The sequence below is a fragment of the Sciurus vulgaris genome (genome assembly GCF_902686455.1).
Source record: "Sciurus vulgaris genome assembly, chromosome: 14".
In the NCBI taxonomy this organism is placed as follows: Eukaryota; Metazoa; Chordata; class Mammalia; order Rodentia; family Sciuridae; genus Sciurus; species Sciurus vulgaris.
This window is the reverse complement of record NC_136475.1, coordinates 60038200-60064846: the sequence shown is the minus strand read 5'-3', so window position 1 is coordinate 60064846 and position 26647 is coordinate 60038200. Positions and strand designations below refer to the sequence as shown.

Here is a 26647-nt window from a genome sequence, read left to right as displayed (position 1 = left end):
ATAGAACTCATGTAACTTAAGTACCCTAGAATTCTTCCATTCAGGTCTCATATATCTGGAATCTAGTAAATAAGAAAAAATCTTTAGTGGTGGGGAAAAAATAGTGTAAAGATAGACCATTTACTCTTCATGACCCAGGTATAAAGTGCATTTACAAAAATCTACCCACTTCATCAAAACCTTAAACCTATTTTCCAAAAGCAACTATGAGAAAATAAAGAATTATTAAGGGAAATAAAAAGGGAAACTAGTAAAAAATGGTGAAAGGGTAACTGACTCTGGTATGAGGGCAGTACTAGAACTTTCTGGGTCTGGGTTCATTTTACAAGTTCTCAACTCCAAATCCAACATGTCTGAGACTTCATTCCAGAGATACTTTTGTATGATGGATTAAGAAAATTCAGGTATTTTCTAGTGCTTGCAATTCATTAACATTTTTATTTTCTCTTGGGTCTTTACCTTCTCCTTCTTCTTCTTTAAAAGCATCGCTCCAACTATTGTTGATTTCAGGAGATTCTGATTGAAAATAAAAATGTTTCCTTATTGGAAAAAAATACAAAGATGTAATTTACAGGCCAAGAATGAGGAACTACTCTTAATGGAATGTGAAAGTTAATCCTTGGAAAGCTGAGGCTCTAATTTGGAAACCTAGTCACACCATCTTAGAACATTCCTTGGAAGGTTTTATTAAAGTTTATTAAAGTTTGGGAGACTTCTGGGAATTTATACTAAGGATATTCTTGCTTACATACATGCTAGGTTATTCATTACAGCATTGTTCATAATAAACAGCAAAGAGTAGAAACAACCCAAGTGTTCATCAATGGGGGAATGGTTACATAAACTATGTACGGCATATCTTGCAGTGCAATCTATGCAGCTGTTTAAAAGAATGAGGAAGCTCTACTAGTACTGATAGGAAAAAACTCTAAGGTACATTGCTAGAGGAAAAAGCAAGATGCAGATCAGGGGATACAATTTGTCACCTCTTATGTAAGAAGGGGGAAGAGAAAAAAATAAAAACATTGTTTATATTTTCTTGAAGAAACAATGGAAGGATACACCGAGAAACCAATCTTAATAGTTACCTCTATCTATGAGGGTCAATGAGAACCCAGCAGGAGAGGCAGGATGAGAGAGACACTTCACTCTGTACCTTATTTTCTTTTCTTGATTTGTGAAAAATGTGAGTATATTGGTTGGTCAAATATAAATACATACTAAAAAGAAAAAAAGCTTGAGAAAAGTCATTCAGAAGTCATATGGTAATTTCATAAAATTTTTAGTTCCTATTACTCAAAAACAAAAACAAAACCTGAATCAATGCTCAACCAAAGGCCCACCATTGGTAGGGCTCAAGTGGCAACTGCAGAAGTCTACACCATACTGATTCCCATTCTCCTTAACTGACAACCTTGCTTCTGCCCAGTATTTTTGATGTCCTTGCTATTTTTCAATTTCTTTTTTCCTCTTCAATAGATAAATAAATTGAAGACCCAGGAAGGTGTTGCTAAGGAGGATCATACTTTATTGACTCCTAAAACATTACATTAAAGGTTTATCTAGGATGTAGATTGCTGCACATATTTATAAATGCCAAGAAAGTTAACTAGTTCTCCTTCCAAGAAGGTAGACTTCACTTAGCTGGACTGGACTAGGTGTTCCTTCTGATTCTCTCATTGTAAACTGGGCATAGCTTTATTGTTGTGCTTAACATTCCATTGAAATTACTAGGCTAGGAGACAATGTTTCCCATCTTTTTTTTTTTTTTTTTTTTTTTTTTTGATAAGGAATCTTATTCTTTGAGCTCTGCATTCTTAGCGCCTAGCACAGTGACTGCCATGGAACTGGAAATCTATGAACCAAACTTTCATCTACCTAACTGCTCATCTCCCATTGGTTGCACCTTTTAACTATACAGATTAGAATCTTAGTTGGTTTGTGTTTATTGTTCACCACTAAATGTTTTATGAGAGCTACAGTTCATTTCCACACGCCCAAGTGTCTAGAACAGGGCATTGTTATGGCTTTCAAAAGTTTTTGTTCAGTAAATAAAGGCCTCTAAAATGTATCATGAATAAAATATTTATTTTATCCCTTCAGAGACCTTCTTGTGTGACCATTTAATTATAAAGGAAATAAACAATTATACAAAGAAATGAAGATGTCATGATTGACTTTTGAAGAGACATTACAGAAAGTAGGCTAAGAGAATAAATTAAGGAAATAATTGGGAGAATATAATTCTACAAAAAAATGGTAATATCTATCATAAAACAACCTATGGAACAGGCAGACACAGGCACTATGTTTAGAAAGAATAGAAAGATGACCAGATGTTGGGTTTTGCTCTCAATGTGCTCAGAACCCATAGGGATACAGCTTTGTAATTATAGTTGTTTTATTACAATCCTGTAAGTGAAATAACTGAGGCCCAGAGAGGTTTTGTGATTTGCACAGTGCATGACCAATGAGATTTTCTGTCTTCTAACTCAGCTCCCCAGTTCTATTTCACCATCGAGTCTATTCAGTGTGATAAATGTGTGGTGCAACATGCCAGGAGAGGCTAATTGTGACAGGGAGGAGGACTATTTTTATGGTAGAGGACTGGAAAGGCGTCACTAAGGAAAAGTCACTTAAACAGGCCTGTGAAAAATGAAAAGGAGGGTTTATGTGGAGGAGGAGGAGGTGGCACAATACAGGTAAAGAATGGATGAAAAACACAGAAAGATGAAAATGAATAGAGGACTCCCTGTAGTGAGGAGCAGAGGAGTCCAGAATGGAGGTAAAAGATTTTCAATGCCATCTTGCATGAAGTTGTGCAGGCTATGAAAGCAGGGGATTGAACGATCATACAGATCTAGGTTTCCAAAAGAAAATCAGAGTGGCAGATTGATGCGTGAACTGGAGCATGAAGAGAGGAGTCTGGAGTTTTTTGCAATCATGCAACTGAGATGAGTGTCTGAACGAAGATGGTGGAAATGGGAAGGATCTATTTTTAAAAAATGTGTGTATCCATTATGATCATGTATTGACTTTAGGAGCTGGAAGAGAGGAAGAAGAAGAAATTCTTCTGAAAAACTTCTAGAGTACATGACTTGGTAGATGAATACCCTCAAATAAACTGGGGAATTTTAAAAAAATGGCTTGGGAAGGAAATGGCAGGTGGGAGATGGGAGTTCTGTTGTAGTTAAAGCATTTGCCATTAGTCCTGTTTGGTTTGAGATACCTGCTTTTAACATCCTTGTTGACAAGTGAAGTGAGTAGCTGAAAATGGGGATCTAGATGTTGAAAGCAAGGTCAAGGCTATAAATCAAGCTTTTGGAGTCATCTAAATATAAGGTGAAGACTAGGTGTCCCTCAGTGGTAGAGTATTTGCCTATCATGTGCAAGTCTGAGGGTATGATCCCCAACGCTACCACATACACATAAAAAATTGAATTAAAAATCCTATTGCAACAGGGCACAGGAACCATTTGGAAGAATGATAGACTGTTCTATTCCATGATTATGGTGGTGGTTTCAAAAAGACATATGTCTCAAAACAGATCAAATAGGTACACTTAAAATCAGTGTATTTTATTGAATCTTAATTCTTAAAAAAAAAAAAAAAAAAAAAACACCAAAATAGCAGACATGAATTGTCTTGTGTGACATAGTAAGTACTAAATAAACTAAAAATTGTTCACTGATTTATATTTAAAAAGAAGAGAATGGGAAACTGTACAGCACCTATCAGTTAAAAAAAAGTGATTAGCAGCAGGGAGTCTGCCACAGTTTTAGTTGTTTCAGAAGCTAATGCTAGATGTGCCAGTTTATTGGCATTTGGGGGGTTCTGCAATCAAAATATTCCCTCCTTGGTCTACCCTTCCTCAGCCCCTGCCTCCCAACCAGAATCACATGGGTTGACTTCCTCATTTGGAGTAGCTGAGACAATAAAGGTACTTGAAGAATATAATATGACTCATCTCCAAACAAGAAATCTCCCTTATTGATTGATTTCAGGTTTATGGCCAATTTGGCCTCCTTCTTTGGCACCATTCCCTCAGAATCACTTCCGAATTGTCCTTCCAGTGCTCAGTTTAAGTTCTACTTTGTGCAAGCAACCATTTTTAATCTGACAGAAAGAGGTGAAATCTGAATACAAATTCAGCTACCAGTATGGACAAATCTGCTATGAGTATGCGATCACCAAATCTCTGTGTTTATGTTGGACTCTGAGCTCTGTCATTTACTGCCTTTATGACCTTGAAGAAAATGGGGATAATGAAACCTCCCTTGCAGAGTGGTATGGGTTAAGTCAGATAAAACAGGTGAAAATGCCATATGGCACTGTGTAGTTGTTCAGTAAGTGCAGGTTTCCTGTCAAACCTGACTATGCTTTCTGAGTTATTTAGTTTATACAATAAGTTTCTTGAAAGTAAAAGCACTCCTTCTTGGGTTTTGTACTCCCACCCTAATTCAGTGCCCTTTAACCTCAGCAGACATTGTAGAATGATGTTGAGAAAGGAGCAGGTCAAGGATAAAGTTGAAAAAAAGTTTCTGCAATAAATATGTAGATGAGAATGGCTGTTAATTCAATTCAGAAGTGGTGGCAAAGGTCTTTCTTTACATTTCCTCTTTCCATTCATTTAAAATTTTATCTTGCCAAAAAGAGGGGACAGAAGGTCTCATCTTGATGAATGTGAAGCTGTAAAACTATGTGCCAATACACCTGGTATTGATTCATGCCAGCTGGGAGAGGAGCTTGGCTTCTCAGTGTTTTACTACTGTGGTTTCCTGGGCTGGGCAGCTGGGTGCCTAATAATGAGAAAAACCATAATACTTCATAATTATGTACTGCCCTTTGCCAGAACTAGGATTTAATTACAATGACTATGACGGAACTGGCAACATCCCGTTCCCTGTTGGGGTGCAATACCCAAGGGCCTGGAAATACAAAGTGAAGTAGCAACTGCAACCTTCCCCTGCAGGGCCTAACCTGGCAAAACACCCAGAGTTCTCTGGGTTTTGAAGCTCATCATCTGATACAATGAATACTTATAAATTGCTCCACGTACTTTACAGTCTCAAGTAAATCAGTATTTATTAGGTAACTAGTGCAATATATGAGGCACAGTATTGTAGAATCCCAGGCCTGGAAGGTATCAAAACACGTGATCTCATTCATAATCCTGTCCCCTGCCTCCAGATATCATTCCCATTCCATCAAATTGATGAATTCATGGATCTTCCCATTCCGATATGGGCTGGAGATGCTTTTGTAGTATCTGATTCAGGTGTCAGGGGACTCACCAATTCATTTAATACCCATTCATGAGCACTGCAGGGATACAAAGATGCATAAGATATGATCTCTGATCTCAAATGGCTTATCATCTACTTGAGAGATTTGCTGTTTGGGCGGCTATAACATAACAACATAAACACCAGAAAGTCCTGGTAGATGAAAGGGAATGAAATCAAGACTCCAGGTGAAAGGATCAGGACAAAGGATCCTTGAAAAGAAGAAGAATGAGAAGGAAGAGGGGCAGGGAAAGTGCATTGAAGAACTGGGCAAGGACTTTGAGGTTCTGATAGGTTTCCCTATTTTATTGTCTTCATAACACTTATCAGCCTTGACTTGTTTTCTTTAGTTATAATTTATCCATATACCACTCGTCTCACCCCATTCAGCAATACTGTCAGTTTTGTTCACTACTATATCCTGAGCATCTCAAACAATGCCTGGCACATACTAAGTAAATATTGGCTTAATGAATAAATGACAGTGGAAACAGACAGGAGAAAGCATTTAATAAGCATAATCAACATAAGAAAGTGTCGTGTTGACCTGCTTTCCACCACTCTAATACCTGATATGATCAACTAATGAAGAAAGAAAAAAATGCTCTCTACATGTAGAGATTTGGAAGCAGTGAGGAAAAGGATGGAGGATTACTCCCAGGTTCTAGACTTGGGAAAGTGAGTGGATGTTAATATTATCAAAGAAGAAAAGGAATAGAGGAGAATGAGGGGATTTTGTGGACTTCAGAAGGCAAAGTAGGTCCAATTTGGAAATGGTGTTGGTAGGCAAATGAGCTGTCCCAAAGGCACATATGCAGATCTGGATCTCACTAAATGTATATTCAGCTGTTGCAACCATGAGAACGGTTGGATGGCTTAGTGTGTAGAAGAAGTATGAGCCACCTAATACTGAAGGTCATATTCTGGGCTTTTAAGGATTCAAGAGACTGAGGAAAATTACCCGAAGAGAAAGATAAATGGGGCAAGGGGTACGAGGGCAAGACAAAAATCTTCAAGAAGGATGCAGTACACCTAATCCACTGCAAGAGATTACGTGAGATAAAGTCTAAAATGTGAGCCTTGAACTAGATCATATGATGTCACTGCGGTGGCCTAAGGAGGCTCACTCTCCGGTGGACTAGCAGGTAGACTAATTCAGACTTATTGAGGCACAAACTGAAATAAAGGATGAGAACTTGCCAAGGTGTCACAGGCAAGTTTTTTAGTTTATTGGAGACTTTGGCATGCAACCATGGATGTGTGACTCTGTGAATGACGATCAGGTTTCTAAAAGGCCAGATGGAGAGTCCTGTGGGCGTCACGATTCCTCAACTGTGCTTCTCTTCCTCTACCCTTTCGGCCATTTCTAGGGCGGGGGCCTCCCGCATACAGTGCAGGCAAAAAGAGGGAGACAGACCATCCCTCCCTCCGATTTGTGAGTCATCTTTGTGGCGGCTGAGAGTGGGAATGGGACTACTTCAATTAAATGAATGCCCGGTTTCCCGTGGATCCTGAAATTTTGTGACTGAGTGGCTCCATGCTGGAGGGAGGTAGGGAGGCTCATTCACATTTTCCTACACAGCACTCACACCCTCCATTCAGTATTTTCCTCTTCTCTCTAACGAGGGTTGAAAACTGGGACAAAGCCTTCTCCCTGCTCCCACCTCAGTTTGACCTTCCACCCCCAAACCCACCACTAGCCCCTTCTGCATCCACGTGACTCTCAGCCCCGGTGACTCTCTGCCGCCCACCCCTCCCCTCCGGCAGCAGCCCGCTTTACTCCGCCCCTCAAGCCCACGTGACCGCTTCTCTCTCACCTGACTGGCTCCTTCCTTTCCCCGGCTGGACCCGGCCGCCGTCGCAGCTGCCCGACTTCAAAATGGAGGCCGCGCACAGCGCGCACCCGAGCGGCCGGACCTCCCAGGCTCCCGGGCCGCCCCCTTCTCGTTCCCTGCCTCCCTCCTTCGGCCTTCACCTACACGCCTCCGGATTGGCCGCTGGGAATCCCGCCCCACCAAAGCCCCGCCTGCTATTGGTCACGGTAGGCTGCCCTTCAGAGAGGCGTGCCCCCGCCCGCCCCCCGCCCCGGGAGGTATTTTCCATTCCGGTGGGGGTGGGGGAATGGGGGAGGGGAAAAGGGTGAAGAGGGGGAGGTGGCCGGGGAAGGGGGTGGGGGCCAGGCGGGGGCATCCGGCGGAGCTGGGGTCCCCGGGCTCCGTCCGGAGGAAGCGAGGCGGCGCTGGCTGGGCAGTCGGAGGGGACGGGACGCACCGGCGGGCGAGCGGACTCGCCCTCTCGGTGACTGCGCCGTCCAGGCCCGTCCTGCCTGGCCGCAGGTGCCCTGGATGAGGCGTGCGCCCCGGCCGGTGAGTGTCCCCGCGGTAGTCCAGCCGGCCGCCTGCCCCCGTTCCTGCGCCGCCGTTAGTGGCCGCCTCTCCTTGCCCCGGTGCCCGCGCCCGGCGCAGTCCGCCTCTGGCCGGCGCCTCCGCACCCTGCGGAGGTGGCGCGGGCCCTGGGGCCGGGATGGGTCGGCCGGGAAGAGGACCGCAAGCCCGGGCCGCGAGCAGATGCAAACCGCGGGGCGCGTAGTGGGAGCTTGCGCTTAGTAGGCTCTCAATGCATTTCTGAAGAATTCCTTTTCAGTTTGGAGGAAGGTAGGGCACCTAAAGGGAAAGGGGTCGTCCCGGGTATTGGGAGGGTGTTCGTGATCTGGGTCGCGGGGAGGCCACCGGGTGCCGGCTGAAGGGAAGCGGGCACCGGCCAAGTCATTTTGGGCTCTACTGCTTGGAACTGGGGGTCCTCAAGGTCGACGAGGAAAGGTCCACTGAAGGATGAAGGATGAAACCAGCGAGTGTGGATGGGAGAAGTGACTGGAGCACCTCTGGCGGTTTAACCCGAGGTGGTTAGGAAAGGATGCGGAGGCGGGCTCTGGGAAGACCCCGCTGCTGCTCTTTGGGCTCCTAAGATTCTTTGGTGCTGGGGGTTTGGGCATTGGAGTAGCGGAAGCGAAGTGTCTTTGTGGAGAGGGAGTTGCGTTTAAAGGATGCTGAGAAGCACTGTAAGTACATCTTGGTTTGGTTCCGAACTTTCAAGGGCTTGGGGGATCAGAGTCACGAGTAGGTTTGACATTTTCTTTTGGCATTCCAACCGAAAGGTGGCTCGCCGCTGGACTTTGTCAGTGATCCTTTATTTTAAATTGTCTGTATATGTTTGATGGTATTTTGTCAGTTACTAGTTTTGCTGGACATTCTTGTAACTACACCATAAAATTCTTGTAGCAGCCACTCTATACTGGTGACTTACTTCCCTATTTAGTGTTTAGTCTGAACTGGATTATTTTAATTTATCACTGACTTTTATTCTAAAAGATCAACTCATGCTTTTTTCTTGCTTTTGTTTCTTTACAAGGTCATGCAAAATTGAACTACATATTTCATAGAAGTTTTTAAGTATTTTCATTTTAAGTGTTGAATTGGGAAGATGTTGGTAAGCTAGCAGCTCTTGAGAGGTATACTAAAAAATCAACGTGAGTTGTAACAGCTAGGAATCTTATGTCAAATGCACAGTTTAATTTTAATGATCTTACATTTACATAACTCTTGAGAATGGACTGGGAACAGAGACAAGGCATACCAAGACTAGGCAGTGGCTGTTCACAGTGGCAGTCTAAGAATGTTCTTCATTTCACTAACAAGAGTAAGCTAATAATTGCCCTACCAGATCTTTAAATCTTTTTTTCCCTCTTTCTTTCTTCTAGTGTGTGTGTGTGTGTGTGTGTGTGTGTGTGTGTGTGTGTACTGAGAATTGAAACCAGGGTCACTTTACCACTGAGCTCCATCCCCAGCCCTTTTTGTTTTTTATTTTGCTGGGTTTGGCAAAGTTGCCCAGATGGGCCTCCAACTTGCCATCCTTCTGCTACAGCCTCCCAAATTGCTGGGATTACAGGTGTTGGCCACCACACCTGGGTTTAATTTTTTATTTTCTTAATCACCAGTATTACTAATTCTTTATATTTGTTGCATACTCTACAGTTTACATAATGAAAGCTCATTGATTAGGGAGTACTTAAACATACTTTTTAAGAATTTCTAGATCATACTTTGCCCTTTAATTCATTAGAGAAAACATTTCTGCAGTAAGGTGCTGTAATGTTTTTGGTTGGCATTCTTAGTTCTTGAATAACTAATGAATAATCATGTATTTTTTTTTATCCCTGTTGTCCTTGAATTTTACTATTTGTCCTTAGGGAGAATGTACTGGCATACAAAACAGTAGCCTAAAATATTGAAACCTAACACCTTTTAACATATGTCTCCTCCATTATTCACCTTGAGAATTGTCTATGGCAAACCAGTTGTTGGGAAGACTCCCTTCTCACCTTGATTAAATTGGTCTGTTTTCTCCTGCTGTAGAACTAAAGAATAATAATGCTTACTGGCTGCGAAGTAATGGTAATAACTAAACAGAATGAGAATGCAAAGCTTGGAAAAGATATATGTGTATGAGTCACATTTTTTTTAGAGTTGGAAGATTAGACCATGGAGATGATTGTTTAGCAGATCAGGAAACTAAGGCCTAGAACAGTTGAAGGGACTAAATTGCTAGTTAGTACTGGATACAGGATTGTTGGGCAGGGTCTCTGGACTCTAGTCCAGAGTTTTTTCTACTTTATCACATTCACACTGTTTGTTTCTAAAGCATTCTAGTGCCAACTGTAAATAGTTTTTGGATTATTTGTGATGATGTTCCCTTCTAAGGATGGGAGAAGTTTGGTTGAATACTTTTCCATGTGAAATGATGTAAAGTTGGATTAGCTTTTATTTTGAAGTTTAAAATAATTTGCTGTGTTGTTAGTGGAAATGCTGATGGTTTTCTCATTGGAAAGAGACAAACTGTCATGTAGATTAAAATATTAGATGAGCATCTCAGAGTAGGCTAGCATTCTGTAATTTTTATGCCAAAACTAATTGCTTAAAATTTTAGAATTCAAAAGGCTTTTATATTTTTAAAGTGAATTATATGAAAATTATTATTTGCAGTAAGTGTTGTGGTTTTGTTATGGTAAGGTAAATTTTGGTACCTTTAAAGAGAATAGTAGTAGAGTTATAGTTATGAAAGCATAATTTTTATCATTAATTATAGGGAAAGAATTTGTATCTCAGCCACTTAACATGACTCTCAGGCAAGTGATTTAACTACTGTGTGCCTACATTTCCTCAAATGTAAAGTGTGGTTATTGAAAGTACATGCCTCATAGCATACTAGTGAAGATTAACTATGCCTAGCAATAGTAAGGGCATAGCAAATACTAGATATTGCTTTCTGTGGTTCATTAGGTATAAGTAGGTATTGTACGTTCATTTGTTTCTTTGCTGTTAACTCAGTCACTTTTAGGCTACAAAAATATTCCCATCCAAATATATGGTCAAATAATTAAGGGGCACTTAGTGTAAATGATGTTCTCTTGGTTTTTGTGTTATTGTTGTTCTCCTTCCTCTGCTTACCTTGGACCTTAATTAGAGCTGCATATCAAGTTAGAGTTAATGTGTCTGTTTTTCTGAATGTTGGGCAAGATTAAAATATGCCACCAAAGCGTGCTTCTTTGACATATTTCCAGATGGCTCTTCAGAGTGGCTGGAGACACAGGAATAGCTATGAAAATTGTCCCTTTGTCAGGGAGAGTTGCATCTGTAGAGGAAACCTACATTAGTGAAATAAACAGCTCTGCAAACAGGCTTTCTGTGAGGTCCCCTTATCTGCCTGATATGGATCTTGGAAAGATCATAGGACCACTTCCTACTCCAAGACCCTGATATTTCCACAGAATTTCACATATTCTTTTGAGGCTCTTACCTGAGACACTAACTGTATGGGGCAGCATCTTTGTTCCCAGTGCATTTCTTCTCTTCACCAGAGATAACCTGTTGTTACTATTGTCACTTCTTCCAGCCCCCCACCCCCCAATATTCCCAAGCTCCTATTCCTTTCTGTAGCTCAGAATGCTATTTGAACTTCAACCATAGGCCCCTTTTAAAATTTTTTGTGGTGCCAGTCATTGAATCCAGGGCCTTGCACTTGCTAGCCAAGTGCTCTGCCATGAAGTTATACCCCCAGCTCTGGCCTTTTTCTGAGTTCCATGTTTTGTGTGGTGCTCTAATAATTATATATTATTGCACATAAATAATTATGCATGTCATTTCTCATAATGCCAATTTATTATCAGTTTATTTTATAGACTTGAATATCAAACTATGGAAGGGGGAATTTCATTCTTTTCTACATGTTTTTGGAAACCTTGCTTCAGTTCATTAATCTAGAGTGTTGATTTGCAGATATTCTAGTTAAAATGCAGCCAGTTTTAGATGCCTAGCTGGTAAGCTTAAGTCAGGAAGTCAGGAATTTGTAAGGTTTGTTATTGATTGCACCTCTTTTCTGCCAGTGGAACCTTAAAAAATACCATTGAATCTTTTTTTTTTTTAATATCTTTTAGTTGTCAATGGATCTTTAATTTAATTAATTTATTTTTATGTGGTGCTGAGAATCGAACCCAAGGCCTCACACATGCCAGGCTCCACCACTGAGCCATAATTCCAGCCCCTGAATCTTGTTTTACGTGAATGTTTTGATTACTTTATTCATTAAATTGTTAGGTTTAAATGATAATTTGTGTATCTCCAATTTTATAATATAGTTCTTATTACTTTGCTGTAATCCAGGTCCAACTAACGTAAGGACCTTGTGGTTCTGATGGTGACAGTTTTGAGTCATTAGCTATCTCAGAACTCTAATGGTGTGCCACCTAAAGCATGGTGGATTTCTTCTTGGTATTCTTTGGTTCTGCCTTCTCAGATTCTTCTGTTGCTTTTATAGCACTCTTCTTCTTCCATTTATGGGCCTCTTAACTTTGATTTTCATTCATTTTTGCAGTTTTTTTCCTTCTGATAATATCTTTGCCTCCTGTCATAACACGTATCTTATTGGTTACTCATGTGCTTAATTTTTAATGGCTTTTCGAATATTAATTTCAGTTAATTTTTAAATGTATCTCACTTTATTTTAATTTCCCTTATTTTTAGCGATTCATTGAAGTGAGTTCATTTTACATTTGAGGGATAAAAATCAGAAAATAAGTTATAGCCCAGAAGTAACTTTGTTAATGCTAGCAGTAGAGTCACACCAATGTCAAGCAGGCATACCATTGGTGGATCACTTTGTTATACGATGCTAACAGAGCTAGGAGAGTTGTTACATGTAGCTTTCAAAAGTTTCTAGGCAGGTAGCTCAGTGGTATGGCATTTGCCTCACATGCATGAGATCCTGGATTTGGTCTCAGTACTGCTCAATAAGTAAGTAAATAAATAAATGGTTTCTATGGTCATATTTTTCTTCCACTGAAAAGTGACCAATTCCTGATCTTATTTTGATTATTATAAGAATTAGAGATTATCATGATTTATTGGATACTTTTTTGGATTCATGGCTTACATTTAGAGACTTTGAAGAACTAAGCCATGACAGATACTTTTTTCAGGTCTATTACATATTCTAATTATATGAATACATTATTTAGATAAATATGAATTTAGAAGACATCAGAAATACCATGCCATGTTAAAATATAACACCCGCTCATTTTCTCATTAGGTTGGTGTTTTCTCTGTATATTAAAAATAATTATGGCGTTGTGAAAAGTTATTTTTCAGGGTACTTGGACTGAGTATATATAGACTGTGCAGATTACATTTTTAGTTTTGGTGTGGTCCTAGATAGGGAAAATAGGAAGTATTCACCTTGTCCAGTTTAATTCTTCATCTGCATTAGCCAACTATTCTACTTTTAAGGAGGACAACTTATTTTGAATCTAGAGCAAAATAATCTTGAAAGTGTAGTTAATGTTGAATAAATTTGCATTTGAGTAGTTTAAGTGAAAATTATTTGCTTGCCTTTACATACAGATGAAAAGTTCTACGTGATGATTTTAGAGAGGTTATAATGATACTGTTAAGAAATATAGTATAGTAAGAATATATCCACAGGTTCTTATATGCTGTTTAACACTGTGAAAATCAAAATATGCCACTCCTAATATATATTTGGCATATTTTGAGATGGTTATTTAGAGAAACTGCAAACACTGAAATAGTTCTGAAGAGCTGTCCTTTGTAAAAGAAAATTTACATCAATAAAGGAAATCTGCACTAGTAAACAGTGGCTTAGGCTTTCTCCGAGGTCCCCTTATCTGCCCAAGAAGAATCTAGGAAAGATCATATCACCGGAAAAGAGATTAGAGGTCTACACCTCACACTGACAGAGATTGCCACAGGCCCTAACCTTTTCTTTTAAGGATAGCTCAGACCACCCGAGAGACTTTATTGGCACAACAAGACAACCCGTATTACTTGTGCATTGCCCCATCCCATGACTTGTTGCCACCTATCCTCAAGAAACCCCAAACCCCTGTTTTTCCAGTGCATGTGCATGTACTGTCAACCCTCCTTGTGCACAGGTTCTTCATCTGTGTATTCCACCAACCTCACATCGAAAATATTCAGAGGCCTGCATGGTGGCACATGCCTATAATCCCCCCTACACAGGAGGCTGAGCAGGAGGACCAAGTTCAAGGCCAGCCTCAGAAATTTAGCAAGACCCTGGCCCAGAATAAAATATAAAAAAGGCTGGAAATGTAGGTAATACCCTGACCTAAATCTCCAGTACTGCCAAAGGAAAGAAGATTTGGAAAATTACATCGATCTGTACTGAACATGTATAGACCCTTTTTTTCGTTGTTTCGTAAACAAGACCATATGACAACTATTTACATAGAATTTATATTTTATTAGGTATTACAGATGTGATTTTAAAGTACATGTGAGGATGTGCATAGGTTATGTTTGCATATATTATGCCACTTTATATAAAGGATCTGAGCATCTTCAGTGTTTGGTATCCTGAGGGTGGAGAGTGTCCCAATTCCACTCTAATAGCAAGGATGACTGCAGATTCTAAAGCTAAAGAATTAACTCATTAAACATTAAATATAATCTGTTAGGAGATGTCCAAGTAGTTTCTTAAGGGTGAAAGTATGTGTGTAGCCAAATGGGGAGCTGACTTATTTGGTTATTTACTTAGTCTTTGACTTTGGCTATTTACACGAGACAGCAGTCTAACCCCATTACCCTTCAGGTGACCAGTGCTAGGACCAGTTTTATTAAACGCTTAAAAAATGATTTAAAAGACACACTGGCAGTGAAAGTTGCCAGATTTGTAGCTGACTCCATGTGCTGTTCCAGGTAGTTAAAAGCCAAGCCAACAAGGAGAAGCTACAGGAACATCCTTTGATGAGTGGCACAGAACAAGATAATGCATTTATGAGAAGATATTCCAAATTATATTTATAGGTTCTGAGTTGTGACCCAGGAAGGGGATCCAGAAGGTTTGTAGATAGCTTCCTTGAAGGCATTTATTGTAGTTATTGCTGGACCAGAAAGTCTAAGAATCCATTGAGTGTGGTTGGGCATGGTTCTGAAAGCACAAATGATGTACACAGAAATAATTATGAAGAGGATTACCCTTCTGAATTATTTGTTATGTTCCAGGCTAAGTGATTTATAGTCTTCCATTTAATTCTCTTAACAATTCTGAAAAGTAGGTAGCTTATCCCATAAAAGAAGAGGAAATTTGACTCAGGGACAAGTGACTTTCCCAAGTCAGCCATTACGTGGTGGATTTGGGCTAGGGCTCTAGGCTTTTGATTATTAATCCTAAACAACTCTCAAGATGTTAGGAGACATCTTTTAAAACTTCTAATACTTTAATTTAGAACTTCTGAAGTGCTCCTTAACTCCTTGCTGTGTTCATCTTTGGATGTCAGTTACCACAAAGATAGTGTCTAGATACTTGTAGAGGATTTAGAGACATTCTTTAAATTCTTTCTTTTAAAGGAAAGCTGGGAATATTTTGGTGTAGTTTTACCCCTTGTAATTGGCACACCATTTCTGGCTACCCATAAAACATTTCTCCCCTATGTATAAAATGATGGATTATTAATATTCATTAATAAAGATAACCTTAATTAACAAGGAAAATGTTGTTTACTAGAAAAAGTCATCAGGGTAATCTAGAGACCTGGATTCTTCTGGATTCTTCTACTGGATAAAATAATGAGGTAAAAAGCATTAGAATACAGGTATAACATTCTTGTTCTTTTTTTTTTTTTTTTAGCTGTGGATGAACTTTTTAAAAAATTTATTATTTATTCTTTTTAATTTTTATGTGGTGCTGAGAATTGAACCCAGTACCTCACACGAGCTAGGCAAGTTCTCTACCACTGAGCCACAACCCCAGGCCAGCATTCTTGTTCTTGGAGTAGAGAAATGCTTAAGCCGTGTCTTGAGAGACAAGCAGGTGACAGAATTAGAGTTGTAGGCAGAGGTTATAGCTGCATGTTTTGTAATTCCATAAAATGAGTTTATAAGGACCAAGTGAATAGGTGTGTATGAAAATCCTTTGTAAATTTTAAATGCTGTTCAAATGAGAGTGATAGAGGAATCCTGATGTTCTTGTGAAGGCTGGACAATGAGGATGCAGTGAAAACAGATGACAGGAAAGAAAGTAGAAGAGGAGAAACAAGTGCAGAAGGGAGATAGTAAAGATGAGAGAGGAAAAAGATGGAAGTAAAATAGTTTGCTTTGTGTTTGTCATATTTAATAAGTCTGTAACTAAAGAGTTATCATAATTTACTGTAAGGAAGAAACTCAGGTAGTTTAAACATTTTATTCACTTTTCCTTTTAGGCTACATTGACCATGTTAATAAGGCCATGAAAATAGACTAATTGAGAGTTGGCTGTATTATCTGATTGTTTCTTCACTCATTATTTCTGTACAGGTTTAGTTAATGGCTTTAAATAGTGTAAGGGTGCTTATAAAAATAAAAAAGCTGGACTGAGTTACTGTTTATTCTGGATTATTAAAAATGAAAGGACATAGTGTGTTTAAGGAAAAGAGAGAAGTCTGATCTTTCTAAATGAGTGCAAAAGAAAATTAGGAAATTATATTAGGACTAGGTAAAATGGGAACAAATTGTGAAGAGTCTTTTATGTTCATACTAGGGGTTTGGATTTTTATTTAGTTTTATGAAACAGTTTTGTGTTTTAGAAAATCAATCATAGCCATACTAAAGAGATTTGGCTGGAGGAAAATATATTGGAGACATTTACTCACCTAATAATTATTGGACAAAGAATACATATCACAGGTCTTGTGAATAAGGGGAATTCTCTCTGGCTTCTGGTAGGTAGATCTCACCTGTTAAGGATGCCATTTAAGGCTCTGCCCTATTTCAGGAAAAGAGATTATGTGATGATCTGAATTAAGAAATTTGTAGTGCAGATAGAAACAAGACCTCTTATTTCAGAAAAACTTAGAATATTTAAGTCTGCAGACTTGGTCAGTATTGGAGGTAATAGAAATTGAAGATGGGTCTATGGTACCTCACCTGGCAGTAGGATAAGATGGACAAGTTTGTCAGAAGGGGAATACTGAATTTGAATTTGCATTTAGATAAGTAATAATATGACCAAGATATCATTGGACGTTTAGTTCTAGATCAGGAGTCTGGTCAGTTTTATAGATTTGATTTAGAAGATATATATTTATAGTTGAAAATCATGAAATTGTACAAATAATGACCATAATTTCTAAATGATAATGCGTTCAGAACAAAAAGTAACTGGCATTACTGACACTTACTTCATGAATGTAAACATTTTAAAAAGTATTTACCTGTTATCTACCATGTAACCTTACAAAAAATATATAAAAATATTTACTATCAGAAAACCAGAAATAGGTTAGTGTCTGTAAAACAGTGAATCAGTTGGGATTTTCCTTCCTCTGGTGGCCTGTGTAGCTATCCAGTTTACAGTACAGGGAATGCTCAGATCAGTATACCTCCTTATTCCTTACTAGAGTTTCTTTTGGAATCCCCATTTGCTTTCTGGGGCTGGTAAGGTAATCTGTGCAGAGACTGAAACTCAGAGACTTTTTTTTATCTTCTTGAAAATCTATTCCAGATCATCCCTAAGCTGCCAGTTTTTTGCCTCTTTCCCTCTTGTCCTTCCAGCACTTCCGAGTGTAAGACCCTGGCAACCCCAACAAGGAAAAGTAAAGATAGCTGAGAGAAAGAACCATGAAGAATGTTGTGACTTTGCAGTTCTCCCCTAAAAGTTCTGTATGGGATGGAGTTCATGAGTCATTAAGATGAGATGTCCAATTTCAGTTTCATCTGTTAAGGATAAGATTTTCAAGTGCTGAAGGGTATGTAAGAAGAATCCAACTTAGGTGATTGAGCACTTAGTGGAAAACATAGGAGTTTTTTGGTTCAATTTTAAAGGAGGTAGAAAGACAAGGTTGAATCGTGAAAAGTAGTGGGGGAAACAGTACTAGGAAAGAAGAACATTAAGGAAAAAAGTAAAGAAACTGGTGAACAGAATTCCATATCTAAAATGCATAGTTTTAAGTTGGAATTAATAAGAAATTAAATAATTGAAGGCTGTGTTTTCATTACTGTAATAAAATATCTGAGACAATCAACTTGTAAAGAGAAAGGTTTCTTCTGGAGCACAGTTTTAGAGGTTTCAGCCCATGATTGGTTGGCCCCAGTGCTTTGGGCCTGTAGTGAGGTAGTACATCATGGCAGGAGCATGTGGCATAACAAAACTACTTGTCTCATGACCAGGAAGCAAAAAAGAAAGAGGAAGAGATTAGTGTCCCACAGTTCCCCTTGAGGTCATGCCCTCAGTGACCTAAGGACCTCCACAGAAGATCCCACCTCTTAAAGTTTCTACCACCTCCCAATAGTGCTACAGGGACCAAGTCTTTTGATACCTGTGCCTTGAGGGACATTCAGGATCCAAACTAGCAGTTTGAATTGAAATTAATAAGAATTAAGAGTAGTTAGATGATTGAAGACCAAAGTTGAAATTGAAACTCCTTCAAGTATATGAGTAGAAAATTAAACTGAACAGGGTGGTAATATTACTTAAACAGCAATTTAGCACTTAAATGACTTTATAGTTCATAAAGTATACGGTACTTATTACTTAATTTTTATCTGAATCCCTTGTGTTTTCATGTGTGTTGTGTATATAAATAAGCAAATGTTTTTAATTTGATGAAGTCTTATTTTAAGCAATATTTTATGCTAGTGTTTTCTGGGTACTGAGTTACCCCACAGTTGTGAAGATAGTCTATGTTTCCTTCCAGATGCTTTATAGTGATAGCTTTTATTTTTAGGTGTATAAACTGTCTTGGATTGTGTAGTGGGGTTGAAGTATTGGTTGAGGTTAAATGTTTTCCTCCTTATAGATAGCCAGTTATTTCAGAAAATTTATTCAAAAGGCTTTCCTTTCCCTTTTAGTTGCTTTAGTCAAAGATCAGTTGACACAATATAACTGTGGATTGGTTTCTACACTGTGTTCAGTTTGTGTTCAGTTTGTCTATTTTTCTATCTTCTTGCCAATATGCCATTGTCTTGATTATTATATCTTTTTGTCTTGAAAGAAGGTAATGTAAGTCCTCCAACTTTTTTTTTTCCTTAAGATTCTTTAGGCTTTTCTAGGTACTGTGCATATTCACATAAATTTTAGAATCAACTTATAAGCATCTACCAAAAACAAAACCTGCTGAAATTTTTATTAGAGGTGCGTTGAACCTATGAAATTAGAACTGACATTTTAGCAGTATTTTTTTTTTCAATCCATGAGCAGAGTGTATCTGTTTATTTTCTTGAGCAATTAATGTATTTTACTGTGGATATATTATTTTCATCAAATTTGTGAAATTCTTATCTTCAAATTTTTTGTTTTTCAAGTATCTTTTTTTTCTCTTCAGACTCCAGTCCCACATATGAGCAGCCACTTAATATTAACTGATAGGTTACTGAGATTCTGTTCATTTTTCTTGTAGTTTCTTTCTTTTTCATTCAGTTTAGAAATTTTCTGTTGCCCTCTCTTCATGTTCACTGATTTTTTTAAACTTCTCCTTTGTCTAATTTGCCATAATGCCTGTCAAAGTTAATGTTTTATATTAGATATTCTTTTCACTTCTAGAATTTGTGTGGTTCCTTTTTCATATGTACAGTTCCCACTCTGGAGACTTTTTGTTGTTGCTCATTATGTTGATGTTTTTCTTTAAGTCTTTGAACTGTTTTCTAATTAAGATCTGTGTATTCATTTTAATCTTTTTATGTTATTATTTTTGTTATTATTTTAATCAATATTTTAAGTTAGTGTTTTCTGGGTCCTGAGTTACCCCACAGTTGTGAAGAGAGTCTGTGTTTCCTTCCAGATGCTCTGTAGTGATAGCATTTATTTTTATATCTATGAACTTGTCTTAGATTTTGTAGTGGGGTACTGCCATTTCTGGGTCCTAATTATAGGTTATAAATGCTTTTTCTTGTGTTTGATTAATTTTCATAGATTTTATGATATCTTTTTTTAGGTGATCTTTCTTGATTGCTGTGTTGTTCTGTCAGGCAGCTTATGTATAGATCAACTTGATTTTCAAGTTTTGTTTTCAGGGTTTTTGGCTTTAAGAAGTTTTGTTTGTTTTAGGCAGTTCTACAATAACTTTTAGTTTAGGACTAGTTTGTGACCATAACTTAGACATGCCCTTTCTTGTATCTCCTTTGATTGGCCCCATGTATTCATCAAGGTTTGTTTGCCCTACCTGGTAGGGACTGAGTGATCCTGGCTATGTTTGAACTCTGTGAGTTCTTGAATGAGATCTTCCCAGTATTTGTTATTTTCTTGGGCATTTTTTTTTTTCTGTCTAGGCTTGTGGAGTTACACACCACACAGACATAGATTGGTATTTGGCCAGAAACTCAAGAAGGCCTCTTTTGTAGATTCTTAAAACATTTTCTTTCTTCTTTTGTGGTACTCTGCCCTGCAGATTCTTGCTGCTTTGGGGTGCTCCAAAGTCTTTTCTGGCACCTCAACTCAGTCAGACTCCTTTTGGTTTGTTTGTTCCTTCCTACCTCCCCTCCCCTCCCCTTCCCTTCATCTTTCCCTTCATCCATGTTGTGGTTCTAGGCAGAAAGCTGGAAAATCATAGGACTTGCATCATTTATTTTCCTTCTTTCAGGGATTGTTTGCATTCTGCCTATTATCTGATCTAAAAACTATTGTTTGGTAGTTTGTCTAATTTTCTGCTTGCTTGTAGCAGGAGGGCAATTCTGGACCTTTTTATTGCCTCATGACCAGAAGGTAAAGTCTTTTGCCTCATCCCAATATAAACTCATTATAAATTGAAAATATGGTTGTCAAAAATGCATGTAATACACTTCACCTATTGATTATGATAGCTTAGCAACACAGTACGCTGTGAAGTTACTGGTTGTTCGCCCTTGGAAGTTGAGGCTCGCTGTCACTGTCCAGCTTTAAAAGGGTATTGTACTATATTCCACTAGCTTAGGAAAAGATCAAGTCAAAGTATGTATTTTACTTAATGTGAAACCTTATCTTTCACACCATTGTTAAAAAAATAAACAAGCTCTTAAGTTGAACCATCATAAATTGGGAACCATCTGAACTGCCCACATTTATTGTTTATAGTAGCAGGTCTAGCCCAGAACCAGTTACTCCATCATAACTGGACATGGAAATATAGAAATTTTACTTTTTTCTTAAAAACTTTATAATTTTTGGTATCTTGCACTTTTTAGAGTATGACTTGATTTTTAAAATATAACAGCCTGTCTTGATTTTCAGCTGATATAGAGAGGTACAAAGGAGGAAAAAATCTTTTGAAAAAGGAAAAATAACTAAATAAAGCCCAGAGTTTATAATAGTTATCTGAACATCATTTCATACATCTTTTATTGAAAATAATATATACATAGATTAATTTTGTTTAAAACTTTTTTTTTTTTTTTTTTTTTTTTTTTGGTGGTGCTGGGAATTGAACTCAGAGCCTTTTGCTTGTGAGGCAAGCACTCTACCAACTGAGCTATAGCCCCAGCTTGTTTAAAACTTTAAAAAGAGAAACTTGTCCTCTTTTTATTAAAAAATATTTAAGTTTAATTAACAAAGGTAATATGTTAAATGGAAACAATATTGGAAAAATTGCTCAACCACAGATAAGTGTTTATTTACTAAAAGAACTATCACTTCCTATGGAGGAAGGAGGGACTGTATAGAGGGAAAAGAGGTGTGGGATGGGTAGGAGGGTAGGGGAAAAAAATAACAGAATGAATCAAACAACATTACCCTATGTAAATGTATGATTACACAAATGGTATGCCTTTACTCCATGTATAGAGAGAGAATCAACATGTATCCCATTTGTTTACAATAAAAAAAAAAAAACTATCACTTCCTAAAAGATCTTCTTCTAAGCTTAAGAAATAAGTTTCCAGAAAAAGTCTAAAAGGCTAGAGTCATTATGTCATTAACTGCATGCTCCAGTAGATCTCTCACATAAAAAAGAGTCAAGTGTTGGCATATATTGGTACAACTTTCTAGATGGCAATTTGGCAATATTCAGAATCCTTTACAACTTTTATACTCTTTGCCCAAAAATTCCATTTTCAGGAATTGATTCTAAGGAAATAAAAGATGCACACAGATGTGTACATGTTATTTACTCATCATGATGACACTTATAATGTTAAAAAATTAGAAATTTAATCTTAAATGATTAAATTATGCTGTGATAGTACAACCAAATACCATTAAACCATTATAAGTGATGTTCCTTAAAATTTTTGTTTAGTGTGCTGATTATACTAATTGGCAGGAGATTAAAAAATTATGAGTGTTAGGATGTTTAATGGTAGAAGAAAGTATTCACAATTGCAGTGAATGAAAAAGGTAGGATGACACTTTTGGAATCCTTAAAAGGAAACATTTACTTTTAAAAATAGGATATAAACTTTGATAGATTTTTTTTTATCATCTTGTCCTATTTAATATTTTTGACTTTTTCTATAGTAAGCATATACTGTGTTCATAATCATTCAAAATACATAATTTAATTTTAAAATTTATATAAAATTGATGTTTGGGAGGGTAAGGAAAGAATTTAAGTGAATTTAGTTTTTTATTAACTTGATGCCTTTTTTCCATTTTTGCAGATAGTTTAGGTTAAACTATTTTTTTAGATTTAATGAGACATTTATTCTTACATGTCTAATATGTATCCTAAATTTTTCCCAAAGTAAGATAATTTCCCGTGTTTCATAGTGTAATATTGAATTTCCATAAAACACTTCATTATGCACTTGAAGAAATATAATATTGCTCTCTTTCTTTGCTTTTTTTCTCCCCAAGAGCTGTTTTGAAGAAGTTTTGGTCTTGCTTTCTTGGCCATTGTTAGTGCCTACCTTGTTGCAGGTATTGATGTCCTTATGTTAAAGAAAGAATGGAAGTCAAAGTCTGTGGTAGTATTCTAAATAGTATACCATATTTGGTGGCTGTCCCTTTCACTTAAGCCTATGGACCTACTCCTCTGCGGGAAGTCAGTGTAGTGACTCAGCTTCATATATTTTGCTGTATATAGAACCTGTTAGAAATCCAGAGAAGAGCTGGGCACAGTGGTGCATGCCTGTAATCCCAGTGACTCAGGAGGCTCGAGGGTTCAAAGCCAGCCTCAGGAAAGCAAGGTGCTAACCAAGTCAGTGAGACCCTGTCTCTAAATAAAATACAGAATATGGCTGGGGAAGTGGCTCAGTGGTCAAGTGTCCCTGAGTTCAATCCCTGGTAACCCCACCACCAAAAAAAAAAACAAAAAAGGAAGAAAGAAAGAAAGCCAGAGAAGAAAGTTAATGAACCAAGAATTTGACTCAACAGCTACTTTTTAAATTTATATTAAGATTAAACATGCCATGAGTTAAATATCAAGCCACGATAGTCTGGTGGTTTACATCTTTATTTTAAGACTGTTTTCCCAAAAAATTTTGAGTAATTGTGTCCAGGGATCAGAACTTACTGACGTTTTCCTGAAGGCTTGTGACAGTGGTTTATTCTTCTGTTTTATTTTAGGCTTTGTGAAGGGTTCTGAAGGTGTGGACAAATTACTTAACCTCTTGAGCCTCAATTAATCATAATATCGAGTAATAACTAGCTACCTCATAGGATTGTTGAGAATTAAAGCAATTATGTAAAATGACTGGTACAGTGCCTAGCAGATTCTCTCTATTGTTCAGGTTATTTGATTTCTTCTACTTCTAGATCTGAAGTCTGGAATTTAAGAAGGTGTACTTGATCTTTTCTTGTTCCCTGCAGATGTTGCTGGGAACTCTACTGTTTTGGTATTACAGAGGTACTAATATCACTTCATTTACAAGAGTATCATTGTTTGGAATAGAAATTTAAACTCAAACTAGTGAAGAATTATGATGAATTTTTGCATAGATTATGTTTCACTGTGAAAGCTACCTCTTAATAAGATTCTTGATAAAAATCTTTAAGAAATTCACTTATGCTTCTTTTTTTCAATTTGACATTTCCAAAACAACTGGATGTTTCTTATAAAACAAATAAGTATAAATCCAGATAGCAAATTTAATAAGCTGTTTTTACTTATAACTGACAAATTTGTTAGGTTTTTGTTCTACAATTAGTATTTTTAATTCACATTTGTAGATTATGATGTTGTAAGAGATCTGGTTCAATTCCCTGGGCTTATAGAGACAGACAGAACCAGAGTGAAGGAAACTAAACCAGACAGCTGATATATCCTAGGGAGTCCTTGGGACTGTGAGGTGCCAGTGCAGCTGGGCCTAGGACAGGGAGGCCCTTGATATAAGTGTTTGTCTCTGGAGGAAGCAAGAAGAACATCTAGCTCTTCCTTTTGGGTGTTAGTATCTTTTCTTTCACATCTTTGTGAATTTAAGTAGCAAGATTGCTGTCCCAAGGTGCAAACATCCTGAGGAAGACTCTCCAAGAAGGAACCCCTGCCTGCCCTCCTTTCTTCCTTAGTCAAATCCAAGTCAGAGGTGAAATAACAGATGTCCATTTTGGGTCAGTGTCATGTCTACAAACTAGGCACTGAAGAGCATTTGAACTCGGTTTGATAATGGCAGAGCTGAGACAGGTCTCTGGACTTAAGTTTTTCACAATTACCTCCCTGCTTCAGATGAATTTATTTTCAATGGGAAGAAATATATTTATTAAGGAGAAATAGATTTATTAAAAATGTTTTGACATCTATTTAGATGCTATTTGCTAATTGTACTGTATATTACTTTATTATATACAGTTTGATATTTAATTATCTTACAGGTCTTTGTTACCTCCTTGGCAAAGTCCCTGAGGACCAGTATCATTTTGATCTCTCCTTTGTATGACCTTTAGGGTGTGGAATATTTTAAGCATTCAGTAATTAACTTGTTGATTAGTGGGTAAATATTTGTGACAGTTTTTTTGTTTGTATCCAGTTTCACATTTGAACATAATAGAACACATATATAGACAAAGCCAGATTTACTTCAGGCTCACATCCTTGGGAGATTTAAGTTACACAGGCATTGTTGTTAATTGAAAAGAACCTAGTGCTTAAACCTAATGCATTTAACTTGTTAAGAATTAGGGAATGTTAGGGACAATACGATAGTTCATTGTAGGGTGTGCCAGGCTAGCTCAGGCGCAGGTAAGAGCGGACTGAGTCAAAATCCAGACCCCGGGAGTCAGTAAAAGCAGGCTTGTGGCAAGCAACCTGCAAACTCATTTATTGTAGGAAAAACCATACATTTTATAAACTTTTGCCCAATCACAATGTGCCATGGGGGATCAGATCACCAGGCCCCTATACAGGTTCCCTTGGTAACACTAGGTCAATTTGGGGGCAGTTGTTTACTTTCCTAGGTGGTCAGAGCAGAATGCTCCTCTCTGCAAGTTTACACACTTGAGACATTAACTGCTGCGAGTCAAGAACTAGTATTTCTCCCAACAGTTCACTTATTTAAATAAATGACTTAGTGATCTAGTTGTGTGTATGTATTTTAAATCACAGTCTAAGAAGAGCTACTAACTTTTAATGTACTGATTTGCTCTGTGTTTATTTACTTAGGGAAAAAGGAAATATTTCATGCCTTCTTAGACTGGTTTACAAAGTAGTGCAACTGTGGTCAGTTTTACTTGATCCTAGTCAGCATTCTTCAGAAGTGCATGTTTTTGGTGTCAAGAGGAATTAGATGAACCCATCCTGGCAAGTGGCATCACCGATAGAGAAGAGCTATAGGAACCAGGAGGCTTCATACATGTCCCCAAGAATGATCTCTGAGGAATCTCAGCTGACTCTTAAGAATAAGTAGGAACAAGGTCAGTTTTGACCAACTTGGTCTTAAACATCTAGCAGGAGAATATAGCCTGAGCACAGTCCTACATGGACATTTTAAAGGAAAAACAATGGTTTATTTAAGTGGAACTTAAATGTACACTTGTGTCAGCCCTACCAAAAGTAAGTAAAGCTGGAGGCTGTGAAGAAAGGGTTTTTGTGTGAGAGTGCCTAATAATAATGATCACAAGAATCACAAATTTGTCCTGAGTTAATTTGAGTCTGATTTCATAGACCTACAATATTCCTAACCTTCTACATTGATGAACTTGATCTGTTTTTCACTGATAAGATTATGAGTTACTATCCTCATGGTTTTCAGAGCCTGGCTGAAATACTAATTGTTTTTGTGCTAATTATTTACAAAAAAATAATGCTTTGCTATCTTTCTTGTTGTCTTAGCATGATCCCTGCCCTCTTTTTATCTTGTCCAGTCACCTGCCATCTGCCACTATGGACCTCTGGATTGCTCCCATGCTGAATGCCCTTAACTGTCCATGCCCGACCTGATAGAGAACAAGAACTGTGTTGCTTCCCCCAACTTTGCCCCCTTTCATGTGAAAGCAGTTTGGAGATGTTGTTGCCCATTTTTCATAGAAATGGAATGTCAAAATTGACAGTGGGGAAATGTAACAGTAGTCCACTTTATGCTTTATAGTCCTTGCTGCTCTCCACTGCAACTTTTTTTCTTTAATCCAGTTCTTTTTTTTTTTTTTTTTTTTTTTTTCCTGGTGTACTTTATTTTTTTTCACATTTTTTATCTAAAAAAATTTTTGTATATGTACATAGTAATATAATATGCTTCCCATTCCTACTCCCCCACCTCTTCCTCACTCCCCTCTGTACAATCTGAAGTTCCTTCATTCTTCCCTACCCATCCCCCACTATGGATCAGCATGTGCTTTTTAAGAGAACATTCAGCCTTTAGTTTTTTGGGATTGGCTTATTTCACTTAGCATGGTATTCTCTAACTCCGTTCATTTACCTGCAAATGCTATAATTTCATTCTTCTTTAAGTCTAAT

At 37.8% G+C, this 26647-nt stretch overlaps 1 protein-coding gene and 1 long non-coding RNA gene across 8 annotated transcripts in view; one reads left to right on the top strand and one right to left on the bottom strand.

The window, feature by feature from the left end:
• Positions 1-7240, bottom strand: part of LOC306643817 — a 46569-nt gene extending 39329 nt beyond the window's left edge. For all 3 annotated transcript variants that reach the window (XR_013759067.1, XR_013759068.1, XR_013759069.1), the window contains exon 1: positions 7104-7240. This is a non-coding gene — a long non-coding RNA (uncharacterized lncRNA). The remainder of the gene's footprint in view (positions 1-7103) is intronic.
• The window catches only part of SOCS5 (suppressor of cytokine signaling 5), a 96712-nt gene continuing 77272 nt past the window's right edge, over positions 7208-26647 (top strand). The window contains exon 1 of one of the 5 annotated variants that reach the window (XM_079110117.1): positions 7208-7327. The gene's annotated coding sequence lies outside the window, so the exon portion shown is untranslated. The other 4 variants (XR_013759066.1, XM_079110115.1, XM_079110113.1 and 1 more) reach the window with 4 other exon arrangements.